Source organism: Triturus cristatus, chromosome 4_2 (genome assembly GCF_964204655.1).
Source record: "Triturus cristatus chromosome 4_2, aTriCri1.1, whole genome shotgun sequence".
In the NCBI taxonomy this organism is placed as follows: domain Eukaryota; kingdom Metazoa; phylum Chordata; class Amphibia; order Caudata; family Salamandridae; genus Triturus; species Triturus cristatus.
In genome coordinates this window covers 175711988-175731949 of record NC_140586.1, presented here as the reverse complement: position 1 = coordinate 175731949, position 19962 = coordinate 175711988, and the positions used below count along the sequence as shown (strand labels likewise).

At 43.9% G+C, this 19962-nt stretch overlaps 1 protein-coding gene across 2 annotated transcripts in view; it reads left to right on the top strand.

Moving 5' to 3' along the window:
* The window catches only part of LOC146833292 (uncharacterized), a 172657-nt gene that overhangs the window by 79867 nt on the left and 72828 nt on the right, over positions 1-19962 (top strand). The gene's annotated exons all lie outside the window — the stretch shown is intronic.

The window sequence follows — 19962 nt, the reverse complement described above, 5'->3', positions numbered from 1 at the left end:
TTGATAAAAGGGAATAGGCTGCTGTGCTCCATTGACGATGTATAACTGCAAATTTAGTACTGTGCTATATTGAGGGGTGGTGAATGGAAGTAGGCTGCTGTGCTTCACTGAGGTGTGGTTGCAGAATATGCTGCTCTGCTGTGTTGAGGGTTTGTTACTGGAAATAAGCTGCTGTGCTTTATTGATGATTAGTAACTGCAAATTTGCCACTGTGCTACATTTAGTAGTAACAGAGTACACTGCATTGCTCCAGTAAGGTGTGGTAACAGAATACGCTGCTCTACTTTTTTGATGATCGGGAACTGCGAATTGGCCACTGTGCTACATTGGAGGAGTAGTATCTGGGAGTACTCTGATTCACTGGGGTGTGGTAACAGAATACACTGCCGTGCTTTATTGAGCATTGGTAACAGGGAATATGCTTCTGTGCTTCATTGATGAGCAGTAACTGAGAATCAGCTTCTGTGCTACATTGGGTAGTAGTAACTGGGAGTACTCTGTTTCACTGGGGTGTGGTAGCAGAATACTCTGCTGAATTGAGGGTTCGTTACTGGTAATACACTGCTGATCTTTATTGACGATTGGTAACCTCAAATTTGCCATTGTACTACATTAAGTAATAACGGAGTATACTGCTTTGCTCCAGTGAGGTTTGGTAACAGAATATGCTGCTGTGCTGTATTGAGCACTTGCTACTGGGAATACGCAGCTGTGCTTCCAAGATGATTGGTAACTGCAAATCCGCTACTGTGCTACATTAAGGGGTGTTAACTGGGAGTACACTGCTGTGTTTTTCTGAGGTGTTGTAACAGAATGTGCTGCTATGCTGCATTGAGCGTTCATTACTGGGAATACGCTGCTGTGCTTCATTGACGATTTCTATCTCCAAATTAACTACTTTGCTATATTTAGGGGTGTTGAATGGAAGCACGCTGTTGTGCTTCACTGTGGTGTGGTAGCAGAATACGCTGCTGTGCTGAATTGAGCGTACGTTACTTGAAATACACTGCTGTGCTTTATTGATGATGGGTTATTGCAAATTTGTCACTGTGCTACATTTAGTAGTAGTAACCAGGAGTACACTGCTTTGCTTCACTGAAGTGTGGTAGCAGAATACGCTGCTGTGCTTCATTGATTTGTAACTGCAAATTCTTCACTGTGCTATATTGAGGAATAGTAACGGGTTGTACACTGCTTTGCTTCACTGAGTTTTGGTTACAGAATATGCTGCTGTGCTGTATTGAGCGTTCATTACTGGGAAAACACTTCTGTGCTAAATTGATGATTAGTAAAGGCAAAATCCCTACTGTGCTTCATTGCGGGCTGGCAACTGGGAGTACTCTGCAGTGTTTCACTGAGGTATGTTAACAGAATACGCTGCTGTGCTTCATTGATGATTGGTAACTGCAAATTTGCTACTGTGCTACACTGAGGAGTAGTAACTGGGAGTACATTGCTTCAGTGAGTTGTGGTAGCAGAATACACTGCTGTGCTGTATTGAGTGTTGGTTACTTAGTATGGGCTACTGTGCTACATTGAGGGGTGGTAACTGGGCGTACACTTTTGTGTTATGCTGAGGTGTTAACAGAATACACTGCTGTGCTTTATTGAGCGTCGGTAACAGGGAATAAGCTGCTGTGCTTAAATGATAATTTGCAACTGCAAATTCTCTACTCTGCAATATTGAGAGGTGGTAACTGCGACTACGCTGCTGTGCTTAATTGAAGAGTGCTACGGACTATGAGGGGGAGTAACTGGGAGTACGCTGCTGTCCTAAACTGACGTGTAATAATAGATTATGCCGCTGTGCTTTATTGAGCGTTGATAAAAGGGAATAGGCTGCTGTGCTCCATTGACGATGTATAACTGCAAATTTAGTACTGTGCTATATTGAGGGGTGGTGAATGGAAGTAGGCTGCTGTGCTTCACTGAGGTGTGGTTGCAGAATATGCTGCTCTGCTGTGTTGAGGGTTTGTTACTGGAAATAAGCTGCTGTGCTTTATTGATGATTAGTAACTGCAAATTTGCCACTGTGCTACATTTAGTAGTAACAGAGTACACTGCATTGCTCCAGTAAGGTGTGGTAACAGAATACGCTGCTCTACTTTTTTGATGATCGGGAACTGCGAATTGGCCACTGTGCTACATTGGAGGAGTAGTATCTGGGAGTACTCTGATTCACTGGGGTGTGGTAACAGAATACACTGCCGTGCTTTATTGAGCATTGGTAACAGGGAATATGCTTCTGTGCTTCATTGATGAGCAGTAACTGAGAATCAGCTTCTGTGCTACATTGGGTAGTAGTAACTGGGAGTACTCTGTTTCACTGGGGTGTGGTAGCAGAATACTCTGCTGAATTGAGGGTTCGTTACTGGTAATACACTGCTGATCTTTATTGACGATTGGTAACCTCAAATTTGCCATTGTACTACATTAAGTAATAACGGAGTATACTGCTTTGCTCCAGTGAGGTTTGGTAACAGAATATGCTGCTGTGCTGTATTGAGCACTTGCTACTGGGAATACGCAGCTGTGCTTCCAAGATGATTGGTAACTGCAAATCCGCTACTGTGCTACATTAAGGGGTGTTAACTGGGAGTACACTGCTGTGTTTTTCTGAGGTGTTGTAACAGAATGTGCTGCTATGCTGCATTGAGCGTTCATTACTGGGAATACGCTGCTGTGCTTCATTGACGATTTCTATCTCCAAATTAACTACTGTGCTATATTGAGGGGTGTTGAATGGAAGTACGCTGTTGTGCTTCACTGTGGTGTGGTAGCAGAATACGCTGCTGTGCTGAATTGAGCGTACGTTACTTGAAATACACTGCTGTGCTTTATTGATGATGGGTTATTGCAAATTTGTCACTGTGCTACATTTAGTAGTAGTAACCAGGAGTACACTGCTTTGCTTCACTGAAGTGTGGTAGCAGAATACGCTGCTGTGCTTCATTGATTTGTAACTGCAAATTCTTCACTGTGCTATATTGAGGAATAGTAACGGGTTGTACACTGCTTTGCTTCACTGAGTTTTGGTTACAGAATATGCTGCTGTGCTGTATTGAGCGTTCATTACTGGGAAAACACTTCTGTGCTAAATTGATGATTAGTAAAGGCAAAATCCCTACTGTGCTTCATTGCGGGCTGGCAACTGGGAGTACTCTGCAGTGTTTCACTGAGGTATGTTAACAGAATACGCTGCTGTGCTTCATTGATGATTGGTAACTGCAAATTTGCTACTGTGCTACACTGAGGAGTAGTAACTGGGAGTACATTGCTTCAGTGAGTTGTGGTAGCAGAATACACTGCTGTGCTGTATTGAGTGTTGGTTACTTAGTATGGGCTACTGTGCTACATTGAGGGGTGGTAACTGGGCGTACACTTTTGTGTTATGCTGAGGTGTTAACAGAATACACTGCTGTGATTTATTGAGCGTCGGTAACAGGGAATAAGCTGCTGTGCTTAAATGATAATTTGCAACTGCAAATTCTCTACTCTGCAATATTGAGAGGTGGTAACTGCGACTACGCTGCTGTGCTTAATTGAAGAGTGCTACGGACTATGAGGGGGAGTAACTGGGAGTACGCTGCTGTCCTAAACTGACGTGTAATAATAGATTATGCCGCTGTGCTTTATTGAGCGTTGATAAAAGGGAATAGGCTGCTGTGCTCCATTGACGATGTATAACTGCAAATTTAGTACTGTGCTATATTGAGGGGTGGTGAATGGAAGTAGGCTGCTGTGCTTCACTGAGGTGTGGTTGCAGAATATGCTGCTCTGCTGTGTTGAGGGTTTGTTACTGGAAATAAGCTGCTGTGCTTTATTGATGATTAGTAACTGCAAATTTGCCACTGTGCTACATTTAGTAGTAACAGAGTACACTGCATTGCTCCAGTAAGGTGTGGTAACAGAATACGCTGCTCTACTTTTTTGATGATCGGGAACTGCGAATTGGCCACTGTGCTACATTGGAGGAGTAGTATCTGGGAGTACTCTGATTCACTGGGGTGTGGTAACAGAATACACTGCCGTGCTTTATTGAGCATTGGTAACAGGGAATATGCTTCTGTGCTTCATTGATGAGCAGTAACTGAGAATCAGCTTCTGTGCTACATTGGGTAGTAGTAACTGGGAGTACTCTGTTTCACTGGGGTGTGGTAGCAGAATACTCTGCTGAATTGAGGGTTCGTTACTGGTAATACACTGCTGATCTTTATTGACGATTGGTAACCTCAAATTTGCCATTGTACTACATTAAGTAATAACGGAGTATACTGCTTTGCTCCAGTGAGGTTTGGTAACAGAATATGCTGCTGTGCTGTATTGAGCACTTGCTACTGGGAATACGCAGCTGTGCTTCCAAGATGATTGGTAACTGCAAATCCGCTACTGTGCTACATTAAGGGGTGTTAACTGGGAGTACACTGCTGTGTTTTTCTGAGGTGTTGTAACAGAATGTGCTGCTATGCTGCATTGAGCGTTCATTACTGGGAATACGCTGCTGTGCTTCATTGACGATTTCTATCTCCAAATTAACTACTTTGCTATATTTAGGGGTGTTGAATGGAAGCACGCTGTTGTGCTTCACTGTGGTGTGGTAGCAGAATACGCTGCTGTGCTGAATTGAGCGTACGTTACTTGAAATACACTGCTGTGCTTTATTGATGATGGGTTATTGCAAATTTGTCACTGTGCTACATTTAGTAGTAGTAACCAGGAGTACACTGCTTTGCTTCACTGAAGTGTGGTAGCAGAATACGCTGCTGTGCTTCATTGATTTGTAACTGCAAATTCTTCACTGTGCTATATTGAGGAATAGTAACGGGTTGTACACTGCTTTGCTTCACTGAGTTTTGGTTACAGAATATGCTGCTGTGCTGTATTGAGCGTTCATTACTGGGAAAACACTTCTGTGCTAAATTGATGATTAGTAAAGGCAAAATCCCTACTGTGCTTCATTGCGGGCTGGCAACTGGGAGTACTCTGCAGTGTTTCACTGAGGTATGTTAACAGAATACGCTGCTGTGCTTCATTGATGATTGGTAACTGCAAATTTGCTACTGTGCTACACTGAGGAGTAGTAACTGGGAGTACATTGCTTCAGTGAGTTGTGGTAGCAGAATACACTGCTGTGCTGTATTGAGTGTTGGTTACTTAGTATGGGCTACTGTGCTACATTGAGGGGTGGTAACTGGGCGTACACTTTTGTGTTATGCTGAGGTGTTAACAGAATACACTGCTGTGCTTTATTGAGCGTCGGTAACAGGGAATAAGCTGCTGTGCTTAAATGATAATTTGCAACTGCAAATTCTCTACTCTGCAATATTGAGAGGTGGTAACTGCGACTACGCTGCTGTGCTTAATTGAAGAGTGCTACGGACTATGAGGGGGAGTAACTGGGAGTACGCTGCTGTCCTAAACTGACGTGTAATAATAGATTATGCCGCTGTGCTTTATTGAGCGTTGATAAAAGGGAATAGGCTGCTGTGCTCCATTGACGATGTATAACTGCAAATTTAGTACTGTGCTATATTGAGGGGTGGTGAATGGAAGTAGGCTGCTGTGCTTCACTGAGGTGTGGTTGCAGAATATGCTGCTCTGCTGTGTTGAGGGTTTGTTACTGGAAATAAGCTGCTGTGCTTTATTGATGATTAGTAACTGCAAATTTGCCACTGTGCTACATTTAGTAGTAACAGAGTACACTGCATTGCTCCAGTAAGGTGTGGTAACAGAATACGCTGCTCTACTTTTTTGATGATCGGGAACTGCGAATTGGCCACTGTGCTACATTGGAGGAGTAGTATCTGGGAGTACTCTGATTCACTGGGGTGTGGTAACAGAATACACTGCCGTGCTTTATTGAGCATTGGTAACAGGGAATATGCTTCTGTGCTTCATTGATGAGCAGTAACTGAGAATCAGCTTCTGTGCTACATTGGGTAGTAGTAACTGGGAGTACTCTGTTTCACTGGGGTGTGGTAGCAGAATACTCTGCTGAATTGAGGGTTCGTTACTGGTAATACACTGCTGATCTTTATTGACGATTGGTAACCTCAAATTTGCCATTGTACTACATTAAGTAATAACGGAGTATACTGCTTTGCTCCAGTGAGGTTTGGTAACAGAATATGCTGCTGTGCTGTATTGAGCACTTGCTACTGGGAATACGCAGCTGTGCTTCCAAGATGATTGGTAACTGCAAATCCGCTACTGTGCTACATTAAGGGGTGTTAACTGGGAGTACACTGCTGTGTTTTTCTGAGGTGTTGTAACAGAATGTGCTGCTATGCTGCATTGAGCGTTCATTACTGGGAATACGCTGCTGTGCTTCATTGACGATTTCTATCTCCAAATTAACTACTGTGCTATATTGAGGGGTGTTGAATGGAAGTACGCTGTTGTGCTTCACTGTGGTGTGGTAGCAGAATACGCTGCTGTGCTGAATTGAGCGTACGTTACTTGAAATGCGCTGCTGTGCTTTATTGATTGGTTATTGTAAATATGTCACTGTGCTACATTTAGTAGTAGTAACCGGGAGTACATTGCTTTGCATCACTGAAGTGTGGTAGCAGAATACGCTGCTGTGCTTCATTGATTTGTAACTGCAAATTCTTCACTGTGCTATATTGAGGAATAGTAACTGGTTGTACACTGCTTTGCTTCACTGAGATTTGGTTACAGAATATGCTGCTGTGCTGTATTGAGCGTTCATTACTGGGAATACACTGCTGTGCTACATTGATGATTTGTAACTGCAAATTCGTCACTGTACTACATTGAGTAGTAGTAACTGTGTGTACACTGCTTTGCTTTATTGAGGTGTGGTAACTAGGCCTGGGCTAAATTTCCATTCCGCTCGCGGAAATTGCGATAATTTGACATTTTTTTGCGTTCCGCGGAGAGCGCGATAATGTCAAAATTTCCGCATTCCGCAGTTTAGCGATAATTTGTTTCTTGCTCGCGCTGTAAAATAATACATTCTCGCGCGCGATTGCCTTACCTGAATCCCCGCGTTCGCCGACAAGTTTTCCCGATCCGGTCGCGTTCTCCACGAGATGTTGGATTGTTGGTAGCCATTTGCGCTGTCTCGCGACAGTTCGTGCCTGCAGTAATGTCATTGGTCGCGCGATCACGTCTTTCTTCTCGAGACCATGCACCGCGAGAAGAGTGAAAACAAGATGGCCGCGACCGCGAGCAACGGCATGGCTAAGTTGGCGAGCCGCGACCACGCAGAAAATACCGCGAACGGGCGGGAAAATAACTTCCGCCTCTTGGCGATATTTCCGCGTGTTTGTGGAGATTTTTAACATTTTCGCCATAATTTACAAAAGTCACTTTTGCAAATTCCGCCCACCCCTAGTGGTAACAGAATAAGCTGCTGTGCTTTATTGAGCATTGGTTACTGAGAATAAGCTGCTCTGCTTCATTTATGATTAGTAACTACACAAATTCTAATGTGCTACATTGAGGGGGCAACTGGGAGTACTCTGCTGTGCTTCAGTGAGGTGTGGTAACGGAATACTATGCTGTATTGAGCGTTCGCTACCGAGAATACACTGCTGTGCTTTATTGAGCGTTCATTACTGGGAATACGCGGCTGTGCTTCGAAGATGACTGGTAACTGCAAATTCCTCACTGTGCTACATTGAGTAGTAACTGGGAGTAAACTGCTTTGCTTCACTGAGGTGTGGCAACAGAATACGCTGCTGAACTGCATTGAGCGTTCATTACTGGCAAAACACTTCTGTGCTAAATTGATGATTAGTAATGGCAAAATACCTACTGTGCTTCATTGCGGGCTGGTAACTGGAAGTACTCTGCAGTGTTTCACTGAGGTGTAATAACAGAATACGCTGCTGTGCTTTATTGAGCATTGATAAAAGGGAATACGCTGCTGTGCTCCATTGACGATTTATAACTGCAAATTTAGTACTGTGCTATATTGAGGGATGGTGAATGGAAGTAGGCTGCTGTGCTTCACTGAGGTGTGGTAGCAGAATACTCTGCTGAATTGAGGGTTTGTTACTGGTAATACACTGCTGATCTTTATTGACGATTGGTAACCTCAAATTTGCCATTGTGCTACATTTAGTAGTAACTGGGAGTATACTGCTTTGCTCCAGTGAGGTGTGGTAACAGAATACGCTGCTGTGCTGTATTGAGCATTTGCTACTGGGAATACGCAGCTGTGCTTCCAAGATGATTAGTAACTGTAAATTTGCTACTGTGCTACATTGCAGGGTGGTAACTGGGGGTGCTCTGATGTGTTATACGGGGGTGTGGTAACAGAATACGCTGCTGTGATGTATTGATGGTTGATTACTGGGAATACACTGCTGTGCTCTGTTTATAATTGGTAATTGTAAATTCGCTACTGTGCTACATTGAGGGGTGATAACTGGGCATACACTGCTGTGTTTCGCTGAGGTGTGTTAACAGAATACGCTGCTGTGCTTTATTGAGCTTTGATAACAGGGATTAAGCTGCTGTGCTTTATTGAAAATTTGCAACTGCAAATTCGCTACTGTGCTATATTGAGGGGTGGTAACTGGAACTATGCTGATGTGCTTTATTGAAGAGTGGTACGGACCATGACGGGGGGAAACTGGGATTACGCTGCTGTCCTTCACTTAGGTGTGATAACAGAATACGCTGCTGTGCTTCATTGGGCGTTGATAACAAGGAATATGCTGCTGTGCTACATTGACCATTTGTAACTGCGAATTCAGTACTCTGCTATATTGAGGGGAGGTAACTGGGAGTACACTGCTTTGCTCCAATGAGGTGTGCTAACAGAATACGCTGCTGTACAGTATTTAGCGTTTTTTTACTGGGAATACGCTGCTGTGGTTTATTGGCGATTGGTAACTGCAAATCTGCCACTGTGCTACAATGATGGGTGGTAACTGGAGTATGCTACTGTGCGTCTTCGAGGAGTGATAACCGGTGTACTCCACTATGATTTATTGGGGGTGGTAACAGAGTACGTATTTAAATTAGGGGTGGGCGGAATTTACACAGTTGCCTTACGCAAAATTCAGTGAAACGGCAAAAAATCTCCGCGGACACGCGTAATTTCGCGTGTTCACTGAGATTTCGGGGGCGGGGCTTCTTTGCTTTATTTATATCTGTAAGTGCTTCCTGGTGAGGTTTAATTTTTGTGACCGGAGCATCGTGCCAGAATGTATCCTGCCCTGTATATTTATCCAAGCAGATGCCACCGTTTTGTGCAATACCTCTACTCAACTGGAGTACTTTAGTTGGGTAAAAGTATAGTGCCTTTCCTACACTACAGCTGCGTAAAGGGCCAGAAGAATTGTCTCCATTGACCTTCTGTGTCTGTAACTTTACCACGGCTCCGGGTCCCTTGAGTGAGCTGTCCAACTATTGGGGGAAAGGGCGGGAAGCCGTTGCATACCGCTATTGTATGTGGGGCGGGGCCAAACGGGCTGGGATTCTGGTCCTGTTCACATGCCTCTTGTTTATAAAGGGTCAGAGCAGGATCTCAGCGGCAGACGAGGAGAAGGAACCTCCTGGTCACAGTTACTACACGAGGATTGCGCTCGAGAAAATCAAAGATGCAAAGTCCTCTATCAAGGATTACAGTTAACTTCAGTATGGAATGGAGGGAAGGCACATCTGCTTAGCCACGCACACAAATTCTACACTAGGATTGCGTACGAGAAACTGAAGGATGTGAAGACTTCCAGCAAGGATTACAGCTATCTTTGCAGGGTGGAAATGGAGAGAAGGCACATCTGCTAAGCCACGCTCACGAATTCTTCACGAGGATTTCGCTCGAGAAACTCAAGGATGCGAAGACCTCCAGCAAGGATTACAGCTATCTTTTCAGGGTGGAAATGGAGAGAAGGCACATCTGCTTAGCCAAAACCTCGCTCACTAATTTTTGGGCTGATTAATGCGTTACAGAATTTGAGCTTCAACTCGGGCACCTGCTTTATTTATATCTGTAAGTGCTTCCTGCTGAGGTTTAATTTTTGTGACGGGAGCATCTTGCCAGAATGAATCCTGCCCTGCATATTTATCCTTGAAGATGCCACCGTTTTGTGCAATACCTCTACCCTCATGCCCCCGAATTCCGTTCCGCCGTGGATTGCTAAAGTTTCGATATTTTCGTGTTCGGCGCGGAACACGAAAATGCTGAAATTTCGCAAGTTCCGCAAGCTAAACGTAATTTGCCGCCCACCCTTAATTTAAATGATTCTTGTGTGACAACTGGGATTACACTGCTCTGCTTCAAGGGATGGTAACTGGGAATATGCTGCTGTGCTTCAATGATAATTGGTAACTGCGAAATTCTCCACTGTGCTACATTGAGGAGTAGTAACTGGGAGTACACTGCTTTTCTGCGGTGTGGTAACAGAATACGCTGCTGTGCTGTATTGAGCGTTCATTACTGGGGATACGCTGCTGTGCTTCATTGATGATTGGTAACTGCAAATTCGCTACTGTGCTACATTGTGGGGTGGTAATAGGAGTACTAGGCAGTGTTTCACCGGGGTTCGGTAACAGAATACGCTGCTGTACCTTATTGAGCTTTGGTAACAGGTAGTACGCTGCTGTTTCATTAACAATTTGCAAATGCGAATTCGCTACTGTGCTATATTGAGGGGTGGTAACTGGGAGTACGCTGCTGCGCTAGACTGATGTGGTAACAGAATATGCTCCTGTGCTTTATTGAGCATTGGAAACGGGAAAGAAGCTGCTGTACTTCATTGATATTTGGTAACTGGGAATTTGCCACTGTGCTACATTGAGAATTAGTAACTGGCAGTACACTGATTTGCTTTACTGAGGTGTGGTAACAGAATACGGTGCTGTACTTTATTGAGCATTGGTAACGAGGAATACGCTGCTGTGCTTCATTGATGATTTGTAACTACGAAGTGGCCACTGTGCTACATTGAGGAGTAGTAACTGGGAGTACACTGCTTTGCTTCATTGAGATGTAACAGAATAAGCTGCTGTACTATATTGAGAGTTGGTTACTGAGAATAAGCTGCTGTGCTTCGTTGATGATTAGTAACTTTAAAAATACTACAGTGGTACATGGGGGTGATAACTGGGAGTAATCCGTGTTTAACTGAGGTGTGGTAACAGAATGCGGTGCTGTGCTTTGAGCATTGGTAACAGGAAATATGCTGCTGTGCTTTATTAATGATTGGTAACTGCAAATCCGCTACTGTGCTACATTAAGGGGTGTTAACTTGGAGTACACTGCTGTGTTTCTCTGAGGTGTTGTAACAGAATGTGCTGCTATGCTGAATTGAGCGTTCATTACTGGGAATACGCTGCTGTGCTTCATTGACGATTTCTATCTCCAAATTAACTACTGTGCTATATTGAGGGGTGTTGAATGGAAGTACGCTGTTGTGCTTCACTGTGGTGTGGTAGCAGAATACGCTGCTGTGCTGAATTGAGCGTACGTTACTTGAAATGCGCTGCTGTGCTTTATTGATGATTGGTTATTGTAAATTTGTCACTGTGCTACATTTAGTAGTAGTAACCGGGAGTACACTGCTTTGCTTCACTGAAGTGTGGTAGCAGAATACGCTGCTGTGCTTCATTGATTTGTAACTGCAAATTCTTCACTGTGCTATATTGAGGAATAGTAACTGGTTGTACACTGCTTTGCTTCACTGAGATTTGGTTACAGAATATGCTGCTGTGCTGTATTGAGCGTTCATTACTGGGAATACACTGCTGTGCTACATTGATGATTTGTAACTGCAAATTCGTCACTGTACTACATTGAGTAGTAGTAACTGGGTGTACACTGCTTTGCTTTATTGAGGTGTGGTAACTAGGCCTGGGCTAAATTTCCCTTCCGCTCGCGGAAATTGCGATAATTTGACATTTTTTTGCGTTCCGCGGAGAGCGCGATAATGTCAAAATTTCCGCATTCCGCAGCTTAGCGATGATTTGTTTCTTGCTCGCGCTGTAAAATAACATTCTCGCGCGCGATCGCCTTACCTGAATCCCCGCGTTCGCCGACAAGTTTTCCCGATCCGGTCGCGTTCTCCACGAGATGTTGGATTGTTGGTAGCCATTTGCTCTGTCTCGCGACAGTTCGCGCCCGCAGTAATGTCATTGGTCGCGCGATCACGTCTTTCTTCTCGCGATCATGCAGCGCGAGAAGAGTGAAAACAAGATGGCAGCGCCCGCGAGCAACCGCATGGCTAAGTTGGCGAGCCGCGACCACGCAGAAAATACCGCGAACGGGCGTGAAAATAACTTCCGCCTCTTTGCGATATTTCCCCGTGTTTGTGGAGATTTTTAACATTTTCGCCATAATTTGCGAAAGTCACTTTTGCAAATTCCGCCCACCCCTAGTGGTAACAGAATAAGCTGCTGTGCTTTATTGAGCGTTGGTTACTGAGAATAAGCTGCTCTGCTTCATTGATGATTAGTAACTACACAAATTCTAATGTGCTACATTGAGGGGGTAACTGGGAGTACTCTGCTGTGCTTCAGTGAGGTGTGGTAACAGAATACTATGCTGTATTGAGCGTTCGCTACCGGGAATACACTGCTGTGCTGTATTGAGCGTTCATTACTGGGAATACGCGGCTGTGCTTCGAAGATTACTGGTAACTGCAAATTCCTCACTGTGCTACATTGAGTAGTAACTGGGAGTAAACTGCTTTGCTTCACTGAGGTGTGGCAACAGAATACGCTGCTGTACTGCATTGAGCGTTCATTACTGGGAAAACACTTCTGTGCTAAATTGATGATTAGTAATGGCAAAATACCTACTGTGCTTCATTGCGGGCTGGTAACTGGAAGTACTCTGCACTGTTACACTGAGGTGTGTTAACAGAATACGCTGCTGTGCTTCATTGATGATTGGTAACTGTGAATTTGCTACTGTGCTACACTGAGGAGTAGTAACTGGGAGTACATTGCTTCAGTGAGTTGTGGTAGCAGAATATGCTGCTGTGCTGTATTGAGCAATGGTTACTTAGTATGCGCTGCTGTGCTTCATTGATAAGTGCAAATCCGCTACTGTGCTACATTGAGGGGTGGTAACTGGGCGTACTCTGCAGTGTTTCGCTGAGGTGTTAACAGAATACACTGCTGTGCTTTATTGAGCGTTGGTAACAGGGAATAAGCTGCCGTGCTTCATTGATAATTTGCAACTGCGAATTCTCTACTCTGCAATATTGAGAGGTGGTAACTGCGACTACGCTGCAGTGCTTAATTGAAGAGTGGTACGGACTATGAGGGGGAGTAACTGGGAGTACGCTGCTGTCCTAAACTGAGGTGTAATAACAGAATACGCCGCTGTGCTTTATTGAGTATTGATAAAAGGGAATACGCTGCTGTGCTCCATTGACGATTTATAACTGCAAATTTAGTACTGTGCTATATTGAGGGATGGTGAATGGAAGTAGGCTGCTGTGCTTCACTCAGGTGTGGTAGCAGAATACTCTGCTGAATTGAGGGTTCGTTACTGGTAATACACTGCTGATCTTTATTGACGATTGGTAACCTCAAATTTGCCATTGTGCTACATTTAGTAGTAACTGGGAGTATACTGCTTTGCTCCAGTGAGGTGTGGTAACAGAATACGCTGCTGTGCTGTATTGAGCATTTGCTACTGGGAATACGCAGCTGTGCTTCCAAGATTATTAGTAACTGTAAATTCGCTACTGTGCTACATTGCAGGGTGGTAACTGGGGGTGCTCTGATGTGTTTCATGGGGGTGTGGTAACAGAATACGCTGCTGTGATGTATTGACTGTTGGTTACTGGGAATATACTGCTGTGCTCCGTTTAGAATTGGTAACTGTAAATTCGCTACTGTGCTACATTGAGGGGTGATAACTGGGCATACACTGCTGTGTTTTATTGACGGTTGGTAACTACAAATACATCACTTGCTACATTGAGAAGTAGTATTGGGGGGTACCCCGCTTTGCTTCACTGAGGTGCGGTAACATAATACGCTGCTGTGCTTTGAGCTTTGGTAACAGGTACTTCTGTGTTTCATTAACAATTTGCCACTGCGATTTCGCTACTGTGCTATATTAAGAGGTGATAACTGGTAGTACGCTGCTGCGCTAGACTTACATGTGGTAACAGAATACGCTTCTGTGCTTTATTGAGCATTGGTTACTGAAAATAAGCTGCTGTTCTTTGATTACTAACTATTAAAATGCTACTCCGCTACATTGAGTGGTGATAACTGAGTACTCTGCTGTTTTCACTGAGGTGTGGTAACAGAATACACTGCTATGCTTTATTGAGCGTTGGTAAGATGGAATATGCTGCTCTGCTTCATTGATAATCGGTAACTGCGAGTTGGCCACTGTGCAATAATAAGGTGTAGTAACTGGGACTACGCTGCTGTGCTTCATTGAATAGTGGTATGGACTATGAGGAGGGGGTAACTGGGAGTACTCTGCTGTCCTTCACTGAGGTGTGGTAACAGAATGTGCTGCTCTGCTGTATTAAGCATTCATTACTAGGCATTAGCTGCTGTGCTTCATTGACAATATTTTTTTATATATATTTTTTATTAGAGAGAGCGAGAGACAAATAAAATTATTCCTCATCCCCCCTCTTTTTATCTCTTGCTCCCCCCTGGCCCACTTTTTATCCATATATTATTCGAATTTTGTATTGCTTCCCTAATTTCAAACAATCTTTAATTGTAATATTAACAGGATCAACGTGCCAAGTGTCATGTCATATTAAACTATACATTAATTCTCCAACATTTCAAACTTCATTTAAAAAAAATAAAATAATAAGAGTTAAAATAAAAACAAGATAAAAGAAAGTATGCAGGTCTATAACAGTTATTCCACCCAATCTGCTACAGGCTTCCATATCTCGAGACCCCTTCTTTTTGCCTTAAGACCCGTATGCTTGTAGAAAGCCTTTTCTAAATTAAATATGGCCAGCAGCCATGCCACCATTGTTGAAATGACAGGGAAATCGGATCTAACCAGGCCGGGGCAATGCACAGCCTGTTAACTTCCGTTGTTATAATTATCAACACACCTCCTTTTTTTCCGTTAAGGTCGATATTCCTAGCATGATTGCCGGCACATCCAGCTCAACCTGCAGGCATAGTTTCTCCTTTAGAAACCCCTTTATATCCCTGATCAGGGGTTCCAGTTAGTTACAAGTTGCAAACATATGATTTATGTCCACCTTGTGCAAGGAGCAGCGCGGGCAATAGGTTCCCTTTCCATTACTCCACTTCGCTATTCTGTTCGGAGTATAGTACAATCCAAAACAGGTCTTGTAAAACTGGACTTGCAGATTGGCCAGTATTAAGATTGCTCGGAAAAATCTTTTGAAAGGTAGTCCCCGTGATCTTCAATCTCTCTTGCCATCTATTGGAACATTTTTCCATATCATCTTTGGGTCCCTCGTTTAATATTTTATAGACTGTCCCTATTCTGGGGGGTGATAGACCGGGTGATTCTATCCACTAGTTCCTTTCTCCATGACTGATATATCTTTTCCTCATGTTTTTGTAGAAAGTCCCTAATCTGCATGTACTTGAAGAAATCCATGTGTGTGGTGCCATAATTAGAGGTCAATTTCGAATATGATCTAATTCCCTCATGGGAATAAAAGCTACCAATCAGTTGGATTCCAACCTCAAACCAGGATTTAAAGTGTCCATCATTGAAAATGTCTGGTAGATTCCTATTCTGCCATAGTGGGGTGTGGTAAGGTAATTTAAATTCCCTAAAGTATTTATGCGCCGTATTGCACCCCAAATTCTATAGGCCGTTAATAAAGTCTTGAATCAGACTCTTTTATGGTATCCATAGCTTAATTGATGCCAAAGGCAGCCCCAGGCATCATGGCCATTCACAAGTTCCCAAGTGATGGGGAGTTTAGCTTTCATTGTACTGTGGTCAATGCTCAAAAGTGTGGTAAAATGTGTGAGTGAGGTTACTCACCAATATAGCTTTAGGTTAGGTAGGGCTAAGCCCCCCCCCGCTCCCTGAGTAATGATAAGTTTGAAAGCGCTTCTTGGCTGAGAATAGGACCAAATAAATTGTGAAAAAAAAATCAATTTTTTTAAAACAAATTTGTAAAAGCCTATGGAATTGCTCTAAAATTATATAACCGTTTAGGAAAGTAAATCATTTTAAATAATTTGGATCTACCGATAAGGGTTAAGTGTAAGTGGTCTAGTTTTTTCAGCGCTTTCTTTGTTTCCACCACATAGATCTACAAATGATCCTTAACCACTTGGTCCAAATCCGAATTGATCTGAACTCCCAGATAATTTGCCTTCTTTACTACCTGGCTTTCATTATAAGTAATACATTCATTGACAACTATTTGGGTTTTCTCCCGATTCAGGGCTTAGTCTGAAAGTATGGCAAATTTTCTTGCCTCCTCTTCTATTGCACTCATGGCTTGTTCTGGTTGAGGTGTTACTATGGCCACGTCATCTGCGTAGGCCAAAACTTTGCTCTTGTGCTTGTGGCAGACTATCGGGAGAATGTTCTGTGCTATTTCAAGATGTTTAAGAAAGGGATCTTTGTACAAGGCAAACAAGAGGGGTGAGCAAGGGCACCTTTGCTTTGTTCCCCTTGTGATTTTCAGAGGTTTGGTCACTTAACCGTTATAAGTACACTTGCTTCTGGGTCTGAATACAGGACTTGTACTGCTCTTAAAAACTTATTCCTGATCCCCTTCTTTTGCATTGTTGGCCATAAAAAAGGCTAGAGGACCCAATCGAATGCCTTTTCGGCATCTAAAAAACATGTCCGCGATCGGGTCTCTTGTCACTTGATTTACGTCAAAAAGGGTAATAACTTTTCGGATATGCTCTATAGTTCCCTTTCCGGGTATAAAACCGTGTTGTCCCTCATAACCATCTTACTGATGGCATGCGAAAGCCACGTAGCTAGTATTTTAGTATACATGTTAACGTCTCCATTAATCAACATTATAGGCCGGTAGAAGCCCATCTCCTGAACAGGTTTATCTTTTTTGGGGAAGATTATCATTTTTGCCCGAGCCCAGGCTTTTGGAGGTGCCACCCCTTCTGCTGTCTGTAAAAACATGGATACTAGAATTTCTTCAAGTTCTTTAAAAACTCAGTAAAATTCCGTGGGGATTAGATCGGGCCCTGCTGCTTTCCCTCTAGGAAGGTTTGACATTGCCTCTTCTATTTCGTCACATATTATCGTAGCATCCAGAGCCTCTTTTTCCTCTTGTCAAAACCTCAATCTCACAAGCATCCAGGTATTGGCGTATTTGGCTTTTTGCTCCCCTCTTCCTCTCTCTGCTTCTTCCAAATATAATGCCTGGTAAAACCTAAAAAAGGATGCTCGTATGTCACTAACCTCTGTTACTAGTCCTCGCACAGGATCATTTATAGATAGAATTTCGCTGCGTGTCACTGCTACCCTCGTTCTGACCACTAGTAAGTAGCCCACCATTCATACACCTCTTCCCGATGAGCTTGTGCTTTGTCTATGGCTTTCCTTGATAGTTCCCCCCTGGATTTCCGCTTTTGCTAGGGCCACATCTTTCTGTGCTTTTTCCATCCCTTGATTTAGTCTTAGGGCATCAACTAGCTTTTCCTCAGCCTGGGCTAGTTTCAGAAGACTAATATTACACAGATCCCTTTCCTTCCTTCTTTTCATACTTGAGTATAGAATCGTCTCGCCCCTCACTCCTGCTTTTAAGGTGTCCCAGACTACTCTCAGCGAAGCTGTCCCCTTATTTCTTTTCAAGAAGTCCGGGATCCACTCCTTTAAGTGGCCAATAGATTCTCCATCAAGTAAAATGGCCCTCTCAAAAGTCCATGTTGACATTTCAATTGTGATCCAGCTGTAATACCAGAGGGCTATGATCAGATAGCACTCCAGGATGTCTACAAATTTTACTTCTACCCAGTAGTGAAGAAAAAACTAATCAGTAGTCCAACCTAACGTGTTTCTGGTGAGGAGCTGAGTAAAAAGTAAATCCGTGCTCCTCGGGTCTTTTGACCGATCAAACATCCACCAACCCGTGTACCTGACATAGATTACATAGTGCTTTAAATACCCTTGGCTTTCGTTCTTTATATCTTTGTCCCTGTCCCCATTTGGCTAAAAGGTTTATAATAAAATCTCCACACAGAATAATTGGAAGGGGCCAACGTGCCAATTCATTGTTTAACCATTCCAGTAAGGACCGATCATCCACATTGCTGCCATAAATTGAACATAGAGTGCAATTCGGAAGGTCTGGCGTTTTCCCATTTTACAATAACACAACGGCCTCACCCATTTGATCTGACTTGGACTAATTGAATTGATTTCTTTCTAGATAGTATTGCAACCCCCTTGTATGAGTTCCATGAGTCGTTGCTCGTATCATTGTATTCCCAAGATGTTTCAACACATCCTTTTGTGTCCCATCAAGATGTCTCTTGCAAGCAAACAATGTCAGCCTGCAGGAATTGCAACCCTTGCACCACTACTTGCCTTTTTAACCTAGTTTAGCTCACAAATGTTTAGTGTAGCTATACCTAGCCTCCCCATTTTCTAGGTTTTATCTATTTTACCCTGATGTTTAATGTTTTTTTCTCCTTTATTTTCTATCTTCCTTCCTCCTCCTCCTTTCCTCCTTCTCTTGATTACAGAGGTAAAGAACCTAGCTGCTACCTTTTTCTGTACTTTTACCCTTCCCACCACCTTCCCTAGTCCACCTATTCTACCTGTTCCACCTTTTGTGTGAGCCGCCACCCCTTCCTGCATTTGCTTGATTGATGTTAGAATGCTCAGCAGAGTAGGCTCTTCAGTTCCCGTTGTCTCATCCCCTTTCTCGCATTAGGGCCATATCTGCGCATCGGAGTAGTCCCACTTTAGTTGCGTCTGTGTGTTCTTTTTGTGGCTCCCTTTCCTGGTTTTCTTTTTACTCCTTGATGCTTTTTTCTTTAGTGTTGATTTGGTTGAGGAGCTAGAGCTGTCCTCGAGAGGGATTCCCCGCTTAGTGACTCATCCTCGTGTTCTGAAGCCTCAGACTCTTCCGTCAGTGAGTAGAATTTCTCTCCACCGTGATTTTCTGGAGTCCAGGTGCCGACCTGCGCACGTAATTGTCTTGAGGTTCCTGCTTCTAGAGGCGTTGCCCATGTTTTCTCCCTCATCGACTCTCTCTGTGGCCAGCCTCCTTAGTGACTTTGGGTGTTGACTGTGGAATTACCTTTTCAGCCGGTTCAGCATTTATGTTAGGGGGAAGAGTCCCAACGGGGCCTGTCGGAGGGGTCCTAATCTCGGTTTCCCCCTGACATCCTCCTCCTGTAGGGTTTCCTCTATTAGTGTCTTGTCCCCCCATAAATCTAGGGTTTCAGCCTTCTCCAATGTAGTTCCAGAAACTGACCTACTAGCAAACATAGAAGCAACAGTTGGTTGGGCAGACACCTTTCTATATAGCCTCCTGGCCTGGTCCTAGTTTGTTTTTTCAGGCAGGGGTCTCGTTTTATCTTACTGGTTCCTCCGCGCTGGTTTGCCTCCTTCACTGCTGCCTGAACCGCTCCGTTGCTGTCCTGAGGCTGGCCACCTCCAGTGTGTGCTCTGCTACTCCCAAGGGTGCCGATCCTCGCCCCCTCACTGTGCTGACTCCCCGCATCACCATCCCACGGATCGCAATGTTTTTGCTTCTCTGTCTGGCCTTTCTGTTGTGCCGGTAAAACAGTATAGTTAGTGCGGCCGCAGTCAGCCTAGCAGCGAGCTCCAGCGCCTTCAACCAGCAGCAGCTACATGCAGTGATGCTCGCCGTGTCACAAGCCATGTGCTGGGCAGCCGCTCCCTGAAGCATCGACCCATCAAGAGAGATGGAGGTGTGACGCTGCAGTTAGCCTCCCGTCATCATTGCTTCATTGACAATTTTTAACTGCAAATTCGCTACTGTGCTGTATTGAGGGGTGGTAACTGGGAGTACGCTGCTGCGCTGAACTGAGGTGTGGTAACAG